The sequence below is a fragment of the Canis lupus genome, chromosome 14 (assembly GCF_003254725.2).
Source record: "Canis lupus dingo isolate Sandy chromosome 14, ASM325472v2, whole genome shotgun sequence".
Lineage (NCBI taxonomy): Eukaryota > Metazoa > Chordata > Mammalia > Carnivora > Canidae > Canis > Canis lupus.
In genome coordinates, this window is record NC_064256.1 from 53,013,031 (window position 1) to 53,037,576 (window position 24,546).

The 24,546-nt window shown below is 39.2% G+C and overlaps 1 long non-coding RNA gene across 1 annotated transcript; it reads left to right on the forward strand.

Moving 5' to 3' along the window:
- Window positions 1-2,809: 2,809 nt before the first annotated feature.
- On the forward strand, window positions 2,810-22,959 carry LOC112670770 (uncharacterized). Its single transcript, XR_003143201.3, has 4 exons — window positions 2,810-5,604; window positions 7,984-8,179; window positions 19,566-19,696; window positions 22,517-22,959. It is a non-coding gene; the product is annotated as an uncharacterized LOC112670770 (long non-coding RNA).
- The last annotated feature ends 1,587 nt before the right edge of the window (window positions 22,960-24,546 follow it).

The window sequence follows — 24,546 nt, forward strand, 5'->3', positions numbered from 1 at the left end:
AGCAAATCTGGGTCTTCCATTTGTATCCATATGATCTTGACCAAAACTTTAATTTGTTAAGCCAGGGTTCTGTAATTTGTGGAGTGGACATATTGATAATAGTACCTACTTTGGAGTCACTCTATAAGGATTAAGAAAATAATAATGTATATGTAACATTTAGCAAGGTTCCTGGCTCATAGAAGGGGCTTTATAAGTTTAGATGCTACATTATCACCATCATCATCACTGTAACTGCCTACCCCCAAGGTGATCCTTCCAATAACAGGATTATGGAGTGTTTAGATATCTTCTTCTAGGCAGCCATTAAAAGCATTCTGCAAAAAGGTGTGCTCCTCTCTGTCTGCTTGACAGCCTCAGGGACTCAGCTATTATTGCATGACAGTTGCTGACGACACTGGGCCTCATGACTTTGCCAACTGCCACAGTTGGAGCCTGCCAGCGGCACTCAGGTTACCATCGAGCTGTTGCCAACACCACTCACATTTATTTTGGCAGATCTCCTCCACGTCTCCACCAGTGTTCTCACTAAACTGCTTTCAGAAAAGTCTAGCTCTCCTGTTTTTTAAACAATGTTATAGTCCTCTTAGAGTCTCCCTTTCTCTACTTCCCATAACAATGAGAAATGAGAAAACATCTTTTTTAAGCACATTGCTCAGAATCTAGCAAAGGAGATGGACGTATTAACAACTGGCTATAAAACAGTGTGATAAGTTTCATTTGTTATAATCTTGTCTGCTCTTCTTTTCCCTCTTGTGTGATGTTTATGTTTCTGTCTTTCCAGTTCCTCTGTCACAATCGTAGGCCAGATCATGGGCTTAATTGTCTAATTCGCCTTCCTATCTCTAGATTCTCTCTCCTCCTTTTCATTCAACATGTTAGATTAATCTTTCCAATGGACTACTTTAATCAAGAGTTCTTCTACCAGTTGCTAAGAAAAGAGGACTTGAAGAAACCAAGAAATTGGACTCCAAGGTTTTTTTAAAGTAGTAGATATGATTAAACACCCACTGGCATTGAGAGAGTGCATTTCTTACTATCCCACCCTTACCTTTTTTTGGGGGGGGGGAAATTTACAAAAGTGTTAAAAAGATGGACTTCTCCATCTGCTAAATGGCGCTCCACAACTATCCTCCAGACCAGCTGGCTCATCAGGATGGACTGCTCACTGACCAATTAAAATGTAGGCTAGTGGGCAAACTCCTCAAGTCTCTGACAGTTGAAATTCGAAAGTTTCTCTCTTTAGAAAGCCCCTTCCTCCAAACACAGAGCCCAAGACCTTCCTATTTCCAATTGTGCTGCTTATCAAACTATTGTCTCTTGGCTCTAAACCCACTATTCTATGCTGGGCTTTGTGATGCAAGTGCTCAGACTCCACAAAGAACATTTCTACATTTCCCCACCATGGTGAAGGCTCCTGGGCTCTGCCTTTAGGGGACACGGAGGGGATTCTGCTAGGTTATTTCAGGAAAAAGAGCCTTGCTGTCTTCTGTTTTGCTTCTTATTCCTCTGACTGTCATCCTAGCAGTTATCTTTCTGAACAGCAGGGATTCCTTCCTGTAGAAGCAGCTGAATCTGCTTTGTACATTTTCACATACTTGCAAAACCAGATTCATCATGGCCCCTCTCCTCCACCATGAAAAACAATAGCAGCAGTATGATACCTCTTTTTCAGACTTTGGATTTCAGGATCATGGGGATGCTCTTTTGTAGTCTGAGTCTCAGCTCTGTGGAACCCTTCTTCTAAATTTTAACGATTGAAACCACTTCCCTTCTTCTCCTTTAGCAACTCATCCTGCAGTTGCTAACTCAATGACCCCCTAGAGTTCTCTATTAGCTTATAGATTATCTAGTTAATGAGTTTCTACTGAGTTAGCAATTCTTTATATTAAATTTCTCTGTTCAGATAACTGGTAGAGTTTCTGTTGCCTGACTGGAGTCTGACTGGTATACCATAATTACTCTATGAGTCAGATTATCCTTTTTTGCCTCCTCCCAATTTCTCCAGAAAATGTAGAGGTGAGTATATTTAAGGTAGAAGCAGAAATGGCCAGGGGCATAGCATATTCAGGAGTGCCTCAACTATACACCCACCCAAGGACAACTTTTTGTTAGGTGGCGGTGAGACTTAGGGAGACTACATGTATTTATTATTGTCCCTCTGCCTATAAATTTCACCAGTGAACCTACTTTACACCTATACCATGTTTCATTTGTGGAGTCCGTTCCATCTCTGGCCTAACAGAAGTAGGTACGGTATAGGAATCATAGAAGATATCCAGAAAATGTTTAAAGAATGAGTAAATTAAAATCCATTCGTTGTTTTAAGGAGAAAAAATTAAGATGTTAAATTGCTCAGAAGTGTTTCAGACAAACAATGCAAGTTTCTGTTGCTATACCAGCTCCTTCTGAGAATCTTGATAAGATCAGCCCCAAACGAAGGGACACCTTCCAATAGGCTCTGCACATGTAAGTCAATGTGTTATCAAAGTGTTTTTTCCTCAGCCTCAAATATACCCTTTGACACTCAAGAACACTCTGCTTTTCTGCCTTTCTCTGCTCTTTTCCTCTTCTTTTTTTCTGCATCAGGGTTGGTATCAGCACCAGGAGTCCTGCTCCTGTCTCTGCAGGGTACTTCCTCCAAGCTCCTGAGCTACCAATCCCCCCAGGCAATATCTCCTCAGCACTAGTATTTTGGCTCCCTGCTCTGCAAGTCCCTTCCTCCAAGTTTTTAGATCAGTAAACCTAGTCTCATTTCATTTTGTTTGAAAAACCACATTTCTTCTTTGCCAGCTGGTTCCCTGTTAGGTTCTTTCAGCAGAGGCTACTTCAGAGAAACTAGAAACCAGAATGACAAGAGAAGACATTTCCTTATTCCTGTTTGCTTATTCCTAGGAGTCCACATCTCCACAACAAGAGTTCTTCACCCTGCTAGTGGCTGCTGGTTCTCATCTCTCTCACATTCCCTGAAATAGACTCATGTAATCCCGCTGAAATACTAGCATCAGTTGGCAGGCACCCTTCCTTAGAAGTCTGAATTCCAATTCCTTGGGCAACTTCTTTTACGATCTTAAGATACCAGCACCAGCTAGATGACCCTCCCTCTTTAGAGGTCTGAGTTTTAGCTCTGTAGGATCTTTCTTCCATGTTGCTGAGGAACCATCACCAGTTAAGTAACCCACCCTGCTCAAAAGTCCTGCTTCTACCTCTGCAGGGTACTTCCTCCAAGCTCCTGAGCTACCAATCCAGCCAGGCAATATCTCCTCAGCATTTTGAGTCCCAGCTCTTTGGGGTCCCTTCCCTGAGTTTTATGATTCTAATAACTCAACCTCTGTATGTCTGATAACTCAACCATATCTCCCTTCTGTATTTTCCATCCTCCAATCCTGATTAGCCAACATTCTACATTAATATTTCTTTGTTAAATGAACTATGCTAAATAATTTGTTTTTCCACATGGATACTGACTGATATAGTCACAAATAATGCCACCATTATTGTGACAGCTAACTGGCCAGAGGACGAATAGTGGTCCCAAGAACTCAGGCTACAAAGCCAGATTGCCTGTCTCCATATCCGAAGTATAACCCTTGCTAGCTGTGTCAGATTGAGCACGTTACTTAAGCTCTCTGTCCTTTTCTTAATTTATTTTAATAGGATAATAATAGCACCTTCATGAAGTTGTGAGAATTAAATGAACTGATACATGTAAAATACTTAGAATAATGATTATCAATAAGTATTAGATATTATGTTACAAAGAAGGAAAAACAATTTTCCTTCTATCCTAGGTTCTTGGCTGAGATGCCCCTGTAATAAAGGATGGAATAACAGGAAAAAAAAATAGAAGTTTAATAACCTTATACCTCCTGTGTACGTGGAAGATACCAAGAGAATGGGTATCTCCCAAATGGTCCGACCTACCACCTTAAGCTAAAGACAAAAGATCCTGGGGATGAGAGAGGAAGGCCAGTTATGGGAAATTACCAGAATAGGCACAGTAAACAAGGGTAAAGTTATGTAGATTTAAATTCTTGCCTTCCCACTGAGAAGAATTTCTAGAGATTTGGTCATGCTTCTCTTCTTAATCCAGAGAGAGAGACATCTTTACAGATGGATATTTCCCTTATCAATGTAAATGTCTTACAAAAGAGTAGCTTCTGATGGTTTTCTAAGCTTCTCTAGGGACTGCTGTTTTTAAAAAATAACCAGCTCAAAATAATCCTTATGCCAAAGAGACATATTTTGGGGTGGTATATTCTGCTCCTCTTTCATATATCATTCAAATATTTCTTTGTAAAAAAAATGAGTTTTAATAAAGATCACTTAATGAGTACCAGTGTATATGAAAGAAGGAGAATGAGCGAACAGGAGAAACAAAGTTGGTAAATACTGTAGTGAGTGCTGGGTGTACAGATTGCTCTCAGACCACTAGACCCATAGCATCCTGAATGAAAAGGAAATCTGCTACCCACCCTCATGTCTCTGCGTTTTCCCGTCATATCTGCAAAGGACTTATAACCAATTATACTGCACATGCTAACTGCTAGAATAGAAAAATGCAGAGACTTATAGCGTCACAGAAGAAAGGCTGGAGAATATTCCCTGGAGTGGTGGTGTAGACAGGGAAACTCAATAAAGAAAGGGGGAAGAGCAAAAATGCAAAGTGAGAGCTCAAGAGAGCACAGTATTTTAGATAAGTGAAAACAGTTATCCTGCACCACAGGATATGTGTGGGATGTGAGAGAAAATAAAGCTGGAGATGTAGACAGATGCCAGACTACCCAGAGTCATGGTTACAAAGCTAAGGAGATTGAAAACTGTGGGGAGTCCTCAATTTAGTCCCTTTCCCATTATCATGGTAAGACTGAGACAGTGTTTACATGGTTACTACACCGTTTCCTTTTCCTCTTGTACACACAGGAAACTACATTTCCCAGCTTTCCCCTTTCCAAGTAGATGTGACTGGTGGGGTTCAGGCCAGTGGAATATAGGCAGAAGTAGTAAACACTACAGGTGACCCTTGAACAGCTATGGGTTTGAAATCTGAGGTTCTACTTACACATGGATTTTTTTCAATAACGATATGTACAGTACAGTAATCTATTTTCCTTATGATTTATTAAATAGCCTTTTCTTTAGCTTTCTTTATTATAAGGATATAGTATATGATATATATAATGTACAAAATGCATGTTAGTCAAGGATTTATTATTATTTACAAGGATTCTGGTCAATTAGTAGTTAAGTTTTGGGGGAGTCAAAAGTTCTATGTGGATTTTTGGCTGCATGGGGATCAGTGCCCCTGACCCCTCCATTGCTCAAAAGTCAATTATAGATAAAAACGCAGTGGTTACTGCTGGGCGGGGGCAGGAAAATCTCTTCACTCCCTGTTCCAGGAAAAATTCAACCGCAGCTGAGTGTGAAGAAGGTAGAAAATCTGAATCCTCTCCAGCCACCCTCCACTGATCCTAGGAAAAACCACCTTTTGCTGGTCGGGAAGCAGGAAATAAATTTATGACCGTGATCCTGCACCAATACAAAGAAGAAATCTAAGGCTGCTGGGAAATTTATGCTGTTCAATGCCCTCCTGATGGAATACAGGTAGGCTGTCACAGGTAAGAAGGAAATCTGCCTGGTATCTAGAACCTATGCCATGTGGAGGATGCTATCGCCTGAATGTTTGTGTCTCCTCAAAATTCCTATGCTGAAATCCTCATCCCCAGGGTGAGAGAATTTGGAGGTGGGGCCTATGGGAAATGGTTAGATCATGACAGTAGCGCCGTCATGAATGGAACTAGCACCCACATAGATGAGACCCCAGAGGGCTCCCTCGCCTACACCCCTGGATGAGGACACAGTGGAAAGACAGCCATCTGCGAATCAGGAAGCAATTCCTGACCAGACACTGAATCTGCCAGCACCTTGGTCTTGGGCTTCCTAGCCCCTGAACTGTGAGAGAGAAACATTTGTTTTTTTGTAAGTCACCTACCCTATAGCATTCTGTTATAGCTGACTAAGAAGAGTGGAGTTGCCTGACACGGGATGAGGAACTAGAACACTAAAGTAGCTCCACCCTTGAGGCTCCTCGGGACAGTCCTGTGTAACACTGACAGTGGAGGACAAGTCGAAACCACCCCTTCCTCCCTGGAGCCATACACGAGTGCTTGAGTAGCAAGCAACAACAGTCTCTATCTTTGGAGGGCAAGAGCACGGAGACACACAGGTGGCACAGGTGTGCAGGAAAATCCGACTATAGAGCAGGAACACAGCTAAACTTTTGGGCAGCCACAGCCCCTACACTAAACACAGGACATAGATGTCTACCATTGGAATAATCTGAAGCCTGTGCAACAAAACCCACATTGAATCAAGCCCACGTTAACCGCCTGATGAAAGGACAGAATGAACGGTTTCTGAACATAAAGGTTCTTTACCTTGGTTTCTACTATGTTCTTTTATACATAACTAGTCTGGGATTCAATTTTAAGAAGTGATACCCTCCAAAGCAGGAAAATATGAAACATTTCCAAGACATTAAGAAGTCAATAGACTCAGATGTGAGAACTCGCAGGGAAAAACTTTGAAGTGACTAAATTGTGATTACAGTGGGGCTGCCCTGCTAATCCAAGACAATCTCCCCATTTGAAAATCCTTGATTTAATCAAAGTCCCTTTTGCCAAATAAAGTAACGTATTTACGGGTTCCAGCGATTAGGATGGAACCTCTTGGGGCAGGGGAGGGAGGCATTATTCTGACTAATACACCTAGGTTTCAAAATGTCAAGCAAATTATTTCTTTAATAATTTCGAATTACGATTTCCCATCTTTCTTCTTGTTTGCAGCTCACTCTCTCCTTTATTCTCTCTTTCCTTCCCTCCCTCTCTTCCTCTAAAATCGCTCTCTTTTTCTTCCTCTCCTCTAGTTCTTCTGCCCCTAGGCATCTGGTTTCTTTTTATGTGTAAGCTTCCCTACCCTCTCCTTCATGTCTTATTTTTAACTACATGAATTCTTTTAAATCACTGATCTCCTCACCTCTCTCTCACTCACATAAAATCCTTGACTGACTTCCTATTGCCTTCAAGATGAAGTTCCTTAGCAAAGTTCTTTTATCACCGACCCTTTCCCACCACGTTAGCCTCCTTTACTGGCCCTAATCACTCCTGTCCACGTGCACTTCATGTTGCAGCTAGTGGGATTCCTGAACGCACCACACTGCTTTGCATGTGGGTGTCTGCAATTTCTGTTTTTCTATGAGATTCACATCTCCTGGGCTATTCTTCAAAAGCCAGGGCTGACTTGACCTTTGACCAGGAGGCCCCTGGACTTCCTTACAGAGATAACCCTCTTTCCTGTGGTCATACCTCGTTTTATCATTTATGTGATATGTATAATCCTAAGTATTAATTTATGTATATTCTTATCATATGTATAATCCTAAGTATTAATTTACTTATGTACATTTTCTTTTTTACCCTTTGAGCAACTAGAGATCAGGAACCATATTTGTTACCAGTGTGTGGCCAGAACCCAGCACAGGGCCTAACACTTCACAGCTGCTCAACAGATATCTGCATCTATCATTAACATTTTCTCAAGATCCATTTTTTTCACCATCTCTCAGTATTTGAAATTTAGCCCTTAGCAAGTATCTCAGTGTGATTCTCTGTCTCTAGTTTTAGAGAGTAAGATAATTCTCATATAATTAAGACTTCCTTAGAAAAAATATTTCCCTTGATGGTAAAATGAATTATCTTTACTCAGGAAAAATGTCCTATGATCTGGAAGCTGGAATTCTTGTAATAAGGGGACTGGATTGATTTATATATCCTGGATTCCAGTCTACTTCTCTTGGTTAGGTAAACTGGCAAACAGATCAGAAGTTTGTAGACCAAATGATACACACTTTTTGAGGGAAGTTATAACCAGTATTTATTTGTCTGTTCTTTACAATGTAATTTTCTCTGCTGTTTCCTGCTTAAGGTATTTCTGGAAATTGGGAGACACTTCTCATGAAATCAGAAAGCCATCCCAGTATCATCAAATGGGAAAATATAGATGGAGCCTATGAAAGATGATACGCAATATCATTCCAATATTTTATGGCAAGTGAAATGTGGATAAAATGAACACCAAGAACAGCATTGAATGGAGAATGAGTTCAGGACATGTAACAGAGGTAAGCAGAGAATGTGTTGTAAAGTGGAAAAGAAAAGTCCTATTCTGGTAAAAGATAAAGGTTTATAAAGCAAGCATTATAGCCCCTTAAAGCGCACAAACAAAAAAGAAAAGAATCGATAGAACTTTCTCAATATTTTCTTATACTGCTTCTTTCTTCCTGATTCATGTCCCAGTCACAGGTATATAGTAAAAAGAAAAAAAAAAAAAAAAACCTTTATTTTCCTTCCACTGCCCATTCAGACCCACTCTGTATGGTTATTTGCTCTGCTACTCAGACAAAATTGAGAGGAAATCCTGTGACTTTTTGGTCACTCTTAGGTAATAAAAAGTCCTCTGATCACCTCTTGTCACAAAAGGAAAGTCTCGTTTCAGCAATTAAAATGTCCAGTCTGTGTAAGATCAGACTTCATCTAAGTTAGAGCTTCTCCTCAGCCCCAGCTGGCCTGCTTTGGGTTGTTACCTGAAGGGAGGAAAGGGCCTTGTGGGTTCCTTGTCTATTTCCTGTGTTTCTTTGCAAGTCCTACATAGGTGGTCTAACTTTAGAATGTGGAATAGTTGGCAAATATTGTCTTGGGGCTTTAGCCAAAACAGAGTCAGAAATAGTTCAATTTTAACATCCTGTTGCATATCCTTGGTAGCACAACTAAAACACATGATTTTCATACAGCTTTCAACTCCATATACTGCAAGCTGAGACGGAGAATCCAGGGGCAGGCACTAGAATAATACAGTAGGCACGTTTATGTGCTTTCCAGGAAATACCTGACCACACATGTCACAATCAACTGTACTGTTTTCTAAACTTGACTGCCAGCTTACCCTGAATCACTGAAAGAAGACAGACCTCCGTAGGTTATGAGGTCTTAGTCTAGAGAGGCATTTTTATTTATGGTGTTTCTTAATATGTGTGTGTTTTACTAATTAAAGTGCACAAACTTTGTATTCTAGACCATAATGACTCTGCTTATTTTAGCATAAAAACTATTAGTTTCTTCTAACATTTTCTTAAAATTGTTTCACTAGGGATATACACCACATTTAACCCCTAATTCCAGTTAAATTCTAGCACAACGTCATATTCCCTAGTTTGATAATCATGAAATCTGTAGAAATTAATGGTACTCGGGACGTCTGGGTGGCTCAGTAGTTGAGTGTCTGCCTTCGGCTCAGGTCGAGATCCAGGGGTCCTGGGATTGAGTCCTGCATCAGGCTCCCCCGCAGGGAGCCTCCTTCTCCCTCTGCCTATGTCTCTGCTTCCCTCTCTGTGTCTCTCATGAATAAATAAATAAAATCTTTAAAAAAAATTAATGGTACTCATGTAATGCTAAAGGATGCTTTCAGCCTTAGGGTATCTTGTGCTTCCCCTTATTAATATTATTATTAATGACCATTCAAGCCTTCTTCAGCAGAAGACTGTAAATTTCAAATCAGAGATGAGCAAATATTTGTTGATAGTAAACATATTACCCAAATAAATACCTGGACCCTTTTACAGACATTGTTTTTTTTCCTTAACTTCTCCTCTTAACATATCGCATTACAGTCTTTCATTAGCGTCCAGTTTCCAGAAGCACTCAACTTAAAATAGAAATAAGAATATCTTTGGAAAGGGAAAGGAACCTTAGAAATATAACTTTTTTATTGGTTCAAAAGAAAATTGGTCCCACAAGAGAACCAAGCTAAAAGTAGTACTGAGTTGAGAGACAAATACATTTCATCCCAGTTGCCCTGCTACTCCTATTGTGGATTTATTTACCTGTCAGAGTTATCTATAGTTTTTCTACCTATAACTCCAACTATCATGGGAATGGGGGATTCCCTGCACAACTCTATAAGCTCAAAGCTGATACTCTGGTGAGACAGATATTCAAAGATAAGTAGAAATTATTCAGCTCTATTTCAGTTCAAAAAAAGCTAATTCCTATCATAGAAAGATAAACATCCCTGAAGAATTATTGGTGGCTAACACACTAGGAAGTGAATGGCTAGATGACCTGGCTGCAAAAGTAGAGCTAGAGTCTAGCTGGTTCTATGTTTAAAAAACAATAAGCCTCAAAATCCATGAGATAAAGCCAGGGACTAGTGATATTAGTAGTTTACCATAGTGAAAAGTGAATTCAAAGTCTATAACAATATTTTCAGTTTGAATCTCAAAACTTTCTGTACCAGGATCACAGGTGAGGATGGGGTTGACCAGCTTGTTAAAATGCAGATTTCTAGGCCTTACACTAGACCTACAGAATAAAAATTTGAGAGCTGAAATCTACCCCCAGGAAATCCTTATTGATGTTGAAGCTTGAGAACCATTAGATTAGGATCTAATAGATGAATAACATAAAGAAGGGGAAATTATGAATCTGATAGTAAAGGAAACCATTAGTAAGAGTATGAAAGATAAATAAATAGTTCACAATTCTGAAATCTGAAAACCAAAAGCCTTTGCTTTATTTTTCTTTTGTTTTGTAATATATTTAGAGATAATCCCTGGCATGATCTAGATATATTTTTGGCATAAATTGACCTATATTTGTGAGATCATGTAGCCTCTATTTAGCCTACTTTGCATGCATGTAGAGAGAAAGAGAGAACACACTGGCTTGCCAGCTGGAGAGCCAGGGAGGGACACAGGGAGAAGGAGAAAGAAAATGTTAAGCAGGCTCCGCACTCGATCTCACAACCCTGGGATCATGACCTAAGCTGAAATCGAGAGCTGGACACTTATCCCAACTAAACTACCCAGGCACTAAGCTACTAAGCACTAAGGCAACTAAGCTACCCAGGATGCATCATATTCTGAATTCAGAAACACATTTGGCCCAAAGAGTTTCAGATAAGGGAATGGGTACCTCCAGTTATTCAAACACTTTTCAATTACAAGAAAATAATGCCACCAATATGATCCTGAACGTACAGCATTTTTTTTAAAAAGATTTTATTTATTTATTCATGAGAGACAGAGAGGGACAGAGACATAGGCAGAGGGAGAAGCAGGCTCCATGCCGGGAGCCCAATAAGGGACTCGATCCCGGGACTCCAGGATCATGCCCAGAGCTGAAGCCAGAGGCTCAGCCACTGACCCACTCAGGCATCCCGAACTTCCAGCAAGTATTAAAGGGAACATTTGTGAAACATCAAGGGGAGAAGGAGACATGAGGAGAGTCTTTGGGCTGCAGTGTAGTTCTGATACTTTTGAGCAGAGAATAGGAAGAAGGAGGAGGAAGAGGGGTGGGGTGTGCTCCAGACTGCAGAGGATCTCGGAGAAGTCTCAGTAAAGGCAATGTGGAGTCCCTGAACAAAATTTCCCACTAGAGGATTCTTGTATTGGGCAGAAATGTCCTGGTTGTGGTGCCCCTGCCATGCTTATTCATTGACTGGGAGTAGCCTGGGCACTAGCCTGGCCTCAACAAGAATGTCTAGTCAAATCTGAAGGTTCAACAGCTAGTATCACAGCAGGTGTTCTTGAAGAAAATCTGAGTGGTATACCTCAGTGGCCTCCATAATTCCTGACTTACTACTCGGAGCAAAGCAGCCCAGCAGCTGGGAGCTTTACTTAGGATTGGAATATTGCAGCAAAATATACTTTGCTGTCCAATAAACTTCTGTTTTATTGGGTCTTTTTATCCCAGCGTCTAACCATACTCCAACCAATACAATTCACATTTCTAATTGTCTTTCCCCATATATATTTGCCAGACTATTTGTCTTCATTTAGGATTTAGAAAATATGATCACTATAGGTAATTTTTTTTTTTTTCCTTTTTTGGCCTGTCGTAGTCAGCCATGAGGAAAAAAGCTATCAGAGGAACCGTTGGGCTCTTGGTCATTTGGAGAAACCTTAAGACATTTGGCTCTCTGATCTAATTCACATGCTGCCGGGTCCATTGCTATTGAGGGAAGAGAGAGGTCAATACCTTCTCGGTTAATAATGACCGCAGCCAAATGGCCCCATCCTTCATCCCGCTTGGACACTGTGGTCTCTGCCTGTGTATCTCCTGACAAGAACCTGAACTGAAAGAATCTACTTTTGGTTGTTACAAACCAAGATTAGTAAACAAAAGTAGACTTTATAAAGTTTGTTACTAACCAATATAGATCTTGGTTACATAGCCTCAGAACACAGGTTGGTCTTTTTCTTCATAGCCAGATAATGTGGAATTTTCCAGATAAGTCTGATGAGGTACTGATAAAGGCCATTGCTTGACAAGAATAAGAGAGGGATAAATTGGGTGCTGTGCTGACCTCTGTTGATAAGATACATAGAAAATCTGATATGTTTTAATCAGATCCTTTCACAAAATAAACATTTTTAGGGCCAACTTTTAATTTTATTTTTTAATAAACTATCTCATTAATGACGTTTAGGTTCAGCCCTATTTTCTTGTTTCTTTGCTGTTTCGAAATAGTGGTTGTGTCTCGAAAATCAAATATAAAAAAATTACTTAAGAACCGAAGTGTCTGTTCTCATCCTAGTTTTCATGGGGACTCTGTGGGTTTTAGGCGTAAGAAAAGATGGGGAAAAAATGTTCACTAGTCGGTGCCCTTGCCTCAGAGTTCAATTCTAGTTGTTCTCAGAGATTTTTAGCATCGCACTCATTACTTATTTATATCTTCCCCCTTTTTTTCCACTTTGCAGATAATTGCTACTTAATTGATACTGCCTCTATGCAAACCTAGTCACAAGACACACTGCTAAATAGAGGAATCAATCTGCGTGTATGTTGTAGATTTCCTTAAAAGGTTGGCTGGAATAAGCAAAGTCATTAGCAGTTTATTTGCAACAGTGCACTTATGAAAAGCTCTGTGGAGAACACATCAACAGTCAGTATGTAACTGAGCAATTAACACAGGACTCCTGTACTTTGGGGTGTTAGCATGGGAGTAAACAGAAGCAGATGTGAAGTGTTTGTACTGTTAGCATGCACGGTCTGTTCTGACATATGCAAATACCACTCATGCTTACAGAACCTGCAACCCCTATTGTACCGTGACCTTACTGATGAAGCCCTATGACAGAAGTACTTCATTTGCACTGGGTGCTATTAATTATTAACAGGCCAATACCACCTTTCCCTGTTATTAGAGCTTTGCAGAAAGCCAGGTAATAAAGCATCACAAACAAGTTGATAACACTCTGGTTCCCAGCTTGCCTTGACTACTGCTCTCTTGCCAGAAGAGAAAAATAGAGAAAATAAAGAACAATTAAGGCCAGAGAGCGCAGAAAGGGTCTCAAAAGACTGACAGATGGGATCACCTCTGCAATTCAGGCATGAGTTTGAATAGTTTTCTCTATGGGACTCAGGTAAACCCTGATGATGATCCAGTGGCTTCTATGTGAAGGCAGGAGAATTCTGGTCTTGGGACAGGTTTGTACATAAGAACTTAATTTACCATTTTTCCCTTCCTTGACAGGGAGCTGGAAAATTGTTGCTGACTAGAACAATTAAAATTAGAGGGAAATGGCATGACTTTCTGTCCTTGCATCTTTAAAGGACATGTCAGAGGCCTCACCTTTCATATCACTTGCATTCTAGAAAAGAAAGCAACTTCTGTGGTGTAAAATGTAATTCCTTCCACCTCACTGTCAGTAAATGCTGAGATTTCTCATCGTTAAAGAAATAGGAAGTATTCCTAAAGTCATATATGCGTCTTAGAAATGGTAATACTTCATTACAAAAAAAAACTGCAAAAAGATTATTCTAGAGCCTTGTTATTCTGTAAATGGGGATCCTATTCATGGGTTGTTTGACAAAAGACAACTGGTTGATAATAACTAGTTAGGATTTTTTTTTAATTCTCTAAATTACAACGTGATATACTTTTAGAAAAAAAAAAAAAACAATGTACTTTAGGATGATGAGGCGAAACTTACCCTCAACTCATTTTATAAAGAATTTTTTTTGTGTGTGTGATCATGCATTGCTGGATATATTCATATATTCCAGATCTCTAATGTTTTCGGGTGACTGAGCTAGATGTAGTTTAGGTGTATGCCATTGGAATGAATTAATTTGAACCATTAGTACATTCTGCTGTAGATATACTAGCATTTACTCTGACCTTATACCAAAACTCTGGTTTTCCATCATCTTTTTGTGTAAGCATCTTACATGGAACCTGATTAAAGCTATTAAGGTAAGAGGTTGAAACAACATACCTTACAGTTATTAAACTGAAATCCTATCTCCTCTATAAAACTTAATCAACTAAATGAAATATGAGGCAGATTGCTCACTCCTCAACTTCATCCTATAATGCAATTCTCATATTTGAGGGGAAATCACAAATACTAAATCCTATGCACTGTGCACAGTGTAAATCTTCCTTTCTCATAACCTTAACAATATTGGCTCCATCTTTATTTAATTTGAGTACAGTCTATGTTTTTCTATGTTTTTAAATTGCTGTCCTGAATAAAGCAGATTTTTTTTGCTAGTCATGTTCTAAACATACTGATTATAATATTTAATAAAATAAAATCTACTTTATTAAAACAGTAATTTTAGGAATATAATCTATAAAGTGAAAAATGGTTTCATGAAAAGTATAAGAAGAGGAGTGCAAGGAAGTAGGAAAACTAGAAAAGTGAATATGGATTCATGTCGTACAACATACTTTGCTTTAAATGCCTTGATTTTTAAACTGGCATCTGTCCTAATGGAACAGGCATTCTGAAAGGAAATGTTTATGATCTAAGTGATATATTAACTATGGTGAGATGAGATAGATCTAAGCATTCTGAGTCCTGGAATTAGGTGCCTGGTTCCTGAGCTGTGGTGGAATGTGTAGAGAGGAAAGAGATAAGAAAAAATTCCCATGAGTCTTTCATGTTTTGCTGTGTCTTGGGAGCACAGCCTTCTGTTTTAAACTAAATCTTTAAGGATGTTTGTATGGAAACAAACTTGAAAGATAGAAACGGCATCTCTATCCAGAGGAAGAGGCAGATTTGCTTGCAGTCCAGTATAATAAAGATAATGTCTCCCTCCGGGGCATAGTCAGTCATGCTTACTGCCCATTATAAGAGATTTGGGTTCCCAAGTTCAGAGTTCATCTCCTGGAGCACAACCCATTACATGTGCAGTTATCTTCTAGCCCTCTTTGGTTTGCTCTGTGAGAACTTGGTCTCAGTGCCTCAGCACAATATGTTTATTTTCCTGCTGGTTGCTGGGCCATGAGTAATAAAGTTCTTTGACTTGGAAAAAGATGTCTGACATCTGTTATGAGCACCCATAAAACTGTGGCAGGCTAACCTGTTAGCTCCCGAGTAGAGCAAAATTTCAGACCTTCACAGTTCTCGACAGTTTGTTGGTAGGATACCAACAAAGACACACTTTCTAGAAGAGGAAAAGTTAGGGCCTCTTAGGGCAATTAATGGTATTTGAGGGAAAGTCATAGAAATCAATAGTAAACATAGCAACCAAATTATATGACCAGCCTGGCAGTAAATGATCCTTTATTTTCTAATCTATTAATGAAGAAGTGTTAGGGAGTTATCGCCTAAGTACCAGGAATAGCACCAAGTACCAGGAAGTACGCTCATAGGCAGATGTATGAATTGTGGCCTAATTGTTGCTCACTCCTCCTCTAGGGTGGAGGGGGAGGATTCCTTGACAATATGGTAGTCAGTCTTAGGTCTGCCCTACTGTAATAGCTAGCAACTAATACTATGAGTCGTCCTGAGTAAATATGATGTTCCAACCCGTTTCAGGGAATAACTAAAAAATGTACACTACCCTGGGCTGAAAGAAAGAAAATCAATGAATAGCATGGGCAGGGCCTAAGTAAATTTTAGAACGTTATCTGGTTTACTAGAGAGATGAAGGGATGAGAAGTTGGTCATTTACTGCTTATTCAGAAGAAATGGCAACGACTGAGCAGTTTTGTGGCTCAGTCTCTCTATAGTCTAGCATGAGTAACTTAGATCTATTTGGAGATGACAGGAAAAGGTCGCAAGTTTTCTTTTATTTTTCTTTTTTTTTTTAATTTATTTTGCTGTAGAACCCCTCAGGGAGATTTCCTAGACAGATAAATTCCCTTGAGAAACCACAGATGAGACATTGACTAGATTTTGCCCTGGTTGGGCTAACAATACCAGTGGAATTCACTCACTGGAGAATGAAAAACTGATGCAAAGAATTTTAGATAAATTATTGAGTCAGCCCTGACACCACAGGAAACTCCCTTAGCCCTTATATTGAAACTACATATGAACTTCGGCTATACTATTTTGGCAATGGAATAGCAAATGATGTAGATTAAGATGGATTCCATTTAAAAAGATGACTACTGTGCAAGTCAATCCCAAGTGAATCAAAGTGTACAGACCTGACAGCAACAAACTCAAAGCAGTGTGTCTATGGCTACTAAATCAAGAGTGTCCCCAAAGCTGAAATATTCATGTGCGGGATAATGAACTTGGTTGATAAAGGCCTTCGTTGGACCACTATCAATAGAATTTTGTTTGGCTGAGCCATAAACAGCCACCATGTCACTGGAAACCTAAAGTAAATGTGCCTTGCTTAATAGCGCAACAATACTCTCATCTTCCACATTTCCTTTCCCTCCCTTCCTCTCTGGCCTGATCTTATCTGCTTTACAAAGAAAGATAATTAGGAAAAAAAGCTTAAGTTTCCTTGTCCCCAAGGGGGGCTGAAGTCCATACCTATTATCCTATAACCTGCAGAATTTTAGCGAAGGTAAGCACTCAAATGTTTACAGCTCTGTTGGATACAGCTAGAGTTATATTGTCTATACAACCCCATAGTGGGAAACGGATGCCCAAATTGAAGGTTTGCAGTAGGGAAAGGAAGTTAAAGTCAACTTGTAGGCAGGACCCTTTGGGTTAATTCAATGTACTGTTGTTGTGGCTTCCTTTGCTGAATGTATAATTGATATTAATGTTTCACATGCTTGTACTGTGAATGTTCATCAAGTCCTGGGGGACTTTTCTGATCAGTAAGAACCACATCTGGAAAAGTGCTACTGAGACACATAATATACTTTCTATCATTTCTCTCTGTCATCTCTGCAGCCTAAAATACGGTTACTCGCTATGTGTCCTGAGTGCCTTGAATTCACAGAGCTTTCCTTAAATATCTGGGCCTAGTTCATTGATGATTCAGATGAGCAGAAACCCAGCAGTGTCTACTAAGCACCTCTGGTGCCTCAACCTCAGTGCCAGCCATAAAGAACCAAAAACGACTACGGTCGTTCCTCTTTGTGGGCAGAACATAAGACAGTTCTCATAACTATAGCCATTACTGCTCTTGATGAACCTAGTTATAGATTGAATGATTCTTGGACTGTTGCCTAGATGTTTGCTCTGCTACTTGGAAAACTATAATCTAGCAGATTGTAGAAATCTTTTCAGCAGATTGGCTACAACTGGCCCTTGACCCCCTCTCAGGGTTACTAATGGTACCTTACCACTATTGACACTTTTAAGATTATGCTGCTGCCTTTCCAGTTCAATCAGCCAACTCTGGCCACTAATAGGGGTCATGTTTTCAGCTTTCCAGTTCATTTGCAGTTTGACAATCATGTAGCTCTTGCCACAGAAGCCAGTGGAGAGGCTTGATAGCAAGGTTTTGCTGATCTTCCATGCACTTGACCATTAACAATCATCTGATCTTGTTGATTTTTAGAATAGCCTCATAAAATATTGACTTAAAAAAAAAAACTCTCTGACTTTCACTCCCTCACCTCACCTTGGTCCACACAGTTTAAAAAGACAGTTTGGTCACTGAATATGTCTTTCTACTAAATAGATCATCTTTCATTGGCCACTTCTGGATAATTGTCATAACAATCAGGACAAAAGGGGGGGGTTACATAAACCTATTTTGAAAATTCATATTTCTGAGCTATTCCTAGGCATAATGAATTTTTCTTGTCCCTAATAACAACTCAGGATAGCCTGGTTGGTAAGTCTCTTGGTGGCAGCCCAGCAAAAAAAAGGACCTAATGAATTCTAACTTAATTTTGGTCAGCAACTTGGCTTATCTTATTAAATTGACATGGTCTTAGAACATAAAGATATTATCTGGGACACCTTGGTGGCTCAGCAGTTGAGCATCTGCCTTTGGCCCAGGGTGTGATCCTGGAGTCCCGGGATCGAGTCCCACATCAGGCTCCCTGCATGGAGTGTGTCTCTGCCTCTCTCTCTCTCTCTCTTATGAATAAATAAATAAAATCTTTTTTTAAATATAATAACTACTTAGGTACACTGCTTGGAGTATCCTCCTACAATGGCCAACACATGTAAAAGTGGGGGACATAGGGTTTGGATAAGTTTTATAAAAATACCAATGACCTTCTTTCACCAGATCCTTCTGTATGAAAGGTCCGGGTATGAGTAGGAGATGATTAGAAAAACAGGTGAGGATATAGCTATTCACAATTTTTTTTGGTGGTTGAGGGACAGCAACATCCCTGCTCTCTGGGGAAGGAATACATCAGGTAATCAACCCACAAGGTATGAGTGAGTGAGTGTGAGCATTAATGAATTATGTCTTTCATAATCACCCCTGCCATTTTATTCATGAAGGAAAATGTCCTGATGTGGCTCTCCTAAGCTGTTGCAGACACCTTGAACAGAACTATTAGATCTGTCATGCCCTGTCATATGGGCCTGACCATGATTTGATTGCTCTTTCCTGGAACCTAGCTAAAAAATCTATGGGAAAGAGCAGATATGGTCCCAGCCCATCTACCAACCACACAAAACCTCTGTCAGCACTTTGGGGATACTTGCCTTTCTTCATTGCTATAGCTGTCAGTCATTCTATGGGGCAAATAAGTGCCGCCTGGCTGGTGCTGTGGACAAATAGGGTGGGTTGGAAGAACTATTTCAAAAATATTTGTCTACTATGAGACAAATTCTCAAATCTAATCTGAGAATTAGATTCAGAAACTCAAACACAACTGGTAATCATGAGGGTTACCAGCCAGCGGGAGGCCATATTTGATTATTGTCAGACTATGCTCCTAACTGATTAAGTCCTACTGAAGGAGACTGACAATTGGAGATAGCATGTTATTTCTCCAAGCACCACACACATCTCCAGGACTATACTCTGTGTTGAAGCCAGACATTACCTTGCCTCCGTCTCTAAAATATGGTGACTTGTGCCTGAGGGGTGGTCATAAGAAGACCTTCCAGTGTTTGAAGAAACACCCTCAATAGATCATTTTGCTTTTAGACAACTGTGAAGATCTCTCCAAAATTAACCATCCTTGATTACTTGGGGAAGCTTCTGGAGGAATTCCTGCTTCACTATTAATAGTGAAGACTGGAGATTTCTATAACAGTTGTCATCTAATTAGGAAAAGCAGCATGAAATTTGTCCCTGGCATCAGCTGAAATGATTAATGACACCACTGGTCAGTGTTGTTACAGATGACAGATTTTCAGATGATCTAGATTTTCTCCATGCAACCAGATACCTGGATTAATGCCTCCAATTTGTGGGAAGGTCAAAATAGAGACTTAAGGAGAAAGCAACCTGGCTTTCTGAAGGTAGGTCATGACACTTTTATGGGACTTACTTAGCTGGTTGGGCATGGGATTTAGGAGGCCATGGTTGATGTCAGCCCTGCAAGTTAGCCTCATCCTGCTGCTTGAAGTCTTGCTGATATCAACCTTAACTAAGTTCTGTGTGAGAAAAATTGAAAGAATCTGGCCCCAGCCTCTGTTGGTCAGATCACAGTGGCTGATGCAGTCATGTACTCCTGGGAACATTTGGCAGAAGCCAAGATGGTTTAGAAGGAATGGATTGTAGGGAGACAGTTTTCCATGGGTCTCTCACATTTCTGTTTGTCTTGAAAAGTGAGCCATTGACTGTCTTTTTTCTCCAAACTATCATTTCAAAAATATTTGTCTACTATGAGATGAGCACTGGGTGTTTATTATTTGTTGGCAAATTGAATTTAAATAAAATAAAATTTTAAAAAGAGAATGTTTGTCTAGTGAACAGCTTTGAAAGATAGAGATAATGTCTCCATCTGGAACAAAGAGCAAGCTTGCTTACAGTCTTGGAAGATAGTGTCTTCAGAACAAAGGACCAGCATCCTTGCTCCCCAGTATAACATCTCCCTCCGGGGTAAAAAGCAGGCATATTCGGGGTAAAAAGCAGGCATATTTCTCATCCATTTTAAAATATCCAGATTCAAAAAAAAATAAAATAATAAAATAAAATAAAATAAATAAAATAAAATTTCCAGATTCAAGAATCTCAGGGTTTCTTTCCTCCCATGCAATGCTTTACATGCTCAGGTGTTATCTGCACCTCTTGGCAGTTATCCTGTGGACTTGGGGCTCAGAATTTATCTTATGGAGATAATCACGTAGTATGAAAATATGAAGAGCTGTATGCACAAGGATGGTCTTTTCACCATTGTTTATAGTAGTCAAGATTATAGATGTAATCAATAGAAAACTACTAAAGTATATTGTGGTTCATATACACAATGCAAGCTTGGTAGCTATTAATATGAGCTGTTAAAATATGCAGGTATTTTATTTGATAAGGAACTATGCCCAGAATAGTTAAGTGATGCACTAAGTGGTATGAGATGAGGCTGCATAGGCAGGCAGAGGTCAGATTTAGAAGGAATTTTAAAAGGATGTATCAGAAAACTTAATTGAAGGGACTTTCGTAAAAAGTATGAAAGTTTATACAGATTACATTGGAATGACAGATCATTTGGGATATCCTTACAACAGTTTAGGCAAGAGGTGGTAAGACCTCGTAATAGCACCTACCAGTGATAATAGCAATGATTGGGATGACTCCAAAAGACATATGAGAGGGAAAATTCATAGGATTTGATGAATCATTGGGTGCTGCTACATGAGGCAGTGAAAGAATGGAATGTGTTAAAAGTGACACGCAGGTCAATTGTGATATCCTGAGAGATGAAATCTGGGAGAGTGAGCTGGTCTAGATTCAGTACCAGGGAATAATAGACTTCTTAGGAACATGTTGAATAAACAGGTGGATGTATCCTCTAGTATTAAAGCTGAAGAGTGAGTTCTGGGCTGGAGGTATACATTTGGGAGCTGTTGATACAAAGAAAGTATTGTATTTTTTAAAGATTTATTCATTTATTTTAGAGAGAGTGCAGGGTCAGGGCAGACAGAGGACGGAGAGAGGGAGAGGGAAAGAAAATCTTAAGCAGACTCCACACTGAGAGCAGAGCCTGACCTGGGGCTCCATCTCACTATCCTGATGTCATGACCCTGAGATCACGACCTGAGCCGAAATGAACAGTTGGACACTTAAGAGACTGTGTCACCCAGGTGCCCCACAAAGAAAACATTTTAAATTATGATACAGAATGATATTCCTCAGAGAGAACATATGAAATATGACAAAAGTGCCAAAGACGGCAGTGTGCAAAACAACATTTTTTGTGGTCAATGAGAGAAATTTAGACCATGAAAGCAGGGGTTTTGAATCTAGAAAGTGACTCCTAGAGTGGATATATTTTACTCTGAAGAACAGGGAAGATATTCCTTAAAGAAATGCAGCCTCTTTTTTTTTTTTTTTTTTTTTAATGCAGCCTCTCTCATTGGCACTCATTACTTTGTAATTAATATTAAATCATTGTTTCCATGGACATTTTGAAGAGCTCAATGAGAATACAAAGAGACTTCTGGTGAAAAATTGTCAATGAGAAGTATAAATTATATATGTTTTTAATTCTCAAAATACAACACATTTCTTTTGTAATAAAAATAGCAAAACAAAACTCTATGTAATCTTTTTGGCTGGAAGAAATGTATAGGAGACAGTGATATTCAAGATAAGTGACTGAAGGAAGATGTGATACATTTATCTTCCTAAAAAATGATGGCATCGATTTTTAAATGTCTTGAAACTTGTCTGACAGGAGGGGAAATCCACTGACTGTGCCCATCAAACCACAGATGAATGCTTTTTCCTCAGTGACTCTGGTTCTCCCAGCCAGCTGGGAAGAGAAGGCTAGGACTGCAGATGTATATAACCCATTCCTATGTCTGGGGCTGGGAGTGGGGTCTCAAGATCTATTTTATTTCCCCTTTAAAAATAAGGGATTTTTCCTTTAAAAATAGTAATGGCCAGTAACAACGAATATTCTAGAGAAGTGGCAACTATCATGATGGTTACTTTTGCCAATTCTTCGCCCCACTAAGAAACTGGAAGAGAGTATTAAAATTGGTGTAAGATTACAAAGACTGCTTCTTCAATTCAAGTATTTGGAAACACTGTGGAAAGGAATTCTTGAAACAATACAACATCAAAGAATTATTCACAAAATATCTGCCCTCTCATACTTTCTGCTTTTCCATCCTCAGCCCCCTTCCACCACCACTAGCATCTTATAGAACTGTAAATCAGAACAAAGGGGTGAGAAGAGACCAACAAGAACATAAGACCTGACATGCTTGTGAAGAATGACAGGTAAAGGGGTTGCCTGTGTTATTTGGAAGAAGGTTCATTGTAGGATGGTAATTAAAATTATCCCTCACACCAGTAAGTTAGAATAAGCGGGGCATGCTATTTCTCTGAATTATTTCATAGTCTACTAAGACTGATCCCTCCTGTGCCCTCCTGACAATTTGTGCAATGTTCCCAGATTCTCTCCTCATCAATTTTCTTCTTGGTTTTTGAAAGAGAGAAGCCCAAGTCATTTTCCAGAGCTAGTTCTTTGTGCTTACTATTGCAGATTGCCTTAAAAGGTATGTGCCGGGAGACTGTACATATTAAGGACAAGGGAGGCTCACTGTATAATCTATGCATCACATGAAGGATTTATAAAATAAAAGGCTATTTATAGATTATGATCTAAACTCTCATCACGTTCTTTTCCCTCCCGGAGAATCCCACTTGGATTTCTCTCCTGTTCTCCTTCCTTGCTAATTGAATCTTCCTTTTTTTAATGTTTCTTTCCATTGTCTTTTCTTTGCTTCCTTTTGAAGAGAAAGTTAGGTTTTTATTCTCGTTTTACCTCTTTTCATCTTATTTTCTGTTGAATAGATGGTCTGTTGTTTTGTATCTCATCGCTAAGTTGGGAAATTCTCCACATCATTTATTTAATGAACTAATTACAATTCTTCTGACTTTAATTTGGTCAATTACAATTTATGTTTGGTTACCTCGAGTTCCTAGACTGACACAAATTGTGTCACTTCCAGCAGCTACAAATGCCATTGAAAATAAAAATTTGGTGTCGTTCCAATCAGTCAGCTCTCCCTTCTCCTTTTTAATTATTTATTTTATTTTTAAGGCTCAAACTTCTGTCATTATGAAGAGGGTTGTTCATTATTCCAAAAACTGCTAAGAACAGGATTGCTACCCAAGCAGAAGAGAATCTGTTTTAAGTGGTGAGACATTTGGGTTGATTGTGGAAGAAAAAGGTGCCTCATACTCTCCCTTCACTGGTAGAAATGCTTCTTTTTAGAATTCTGAGACCTGGTCCTTATTCACATTATTCTCAAAATAGAATGTAGTGACATTTATAAAAGGAAGAATGAATTCTACTTTGTTTCTTCACACCTAAATACTTCAAAATTTAAACACTTCATGAAAAAAGATTAAAAGTGTATCTATTAACACTAATATACTTAATTTAGTGGATTCAAGTCTGTAGAATGTTAAAACAATAAGATTAAGTGTTGAAAGAGACATTCTAAATATTTATCTAGCCCCATCTACCTATACCACTCTAATTGGTGTTTCTCTGAGATACAAAGAAAGCACAATTCAATTTGATTCAACAAATATTTATTAAATTACTATTATAGCCAAGACACTGTGCTAAGTACTGCATGGAATACAAATATTGGAAATGTGAAGTCTAGCAAAGGCTTAAGTTCAGTTCTGTTTATCTCAGACAAGATTTATTGAGCACCTAGGTACTATGCTAAGTATTGAAAAATAGAACACATTTTCTGTAGGCAAAGAAATTTACAGTCTGATAAGTGGGGGTTGATATATCTTTAAAATCACATGTAAAATTGTGTGTGTTGGTGGCATGTGTGTGTGTGCACATTTTTTTTCTCAGAAGAGAGATACTATCTTCTAAATTCTTAGAAAGTTCAATGACCCTAAAAATATTAAATGTATGTGTGCAGTGCAGCGTATACTCTCAGGGCTGTAAGAGGGATCCAAACAGGACTCTTCCTGAGCCTGGTCCTTCAATTGCCTACATGGTGCTTCGGCCTGGGCAATGTGCTGAGGTGATCATTAGCTGCGCATTTTACGAGGAAAAGGAAGATGGTCTTCAGAATCCGAACAAAATTTTAAAGTTAGTGCTAAATATAGGGATGTTAAATGTTACAGGAGAGAAGGGAATAGTCAGTAAATCCGGGAATAGGGCAACATG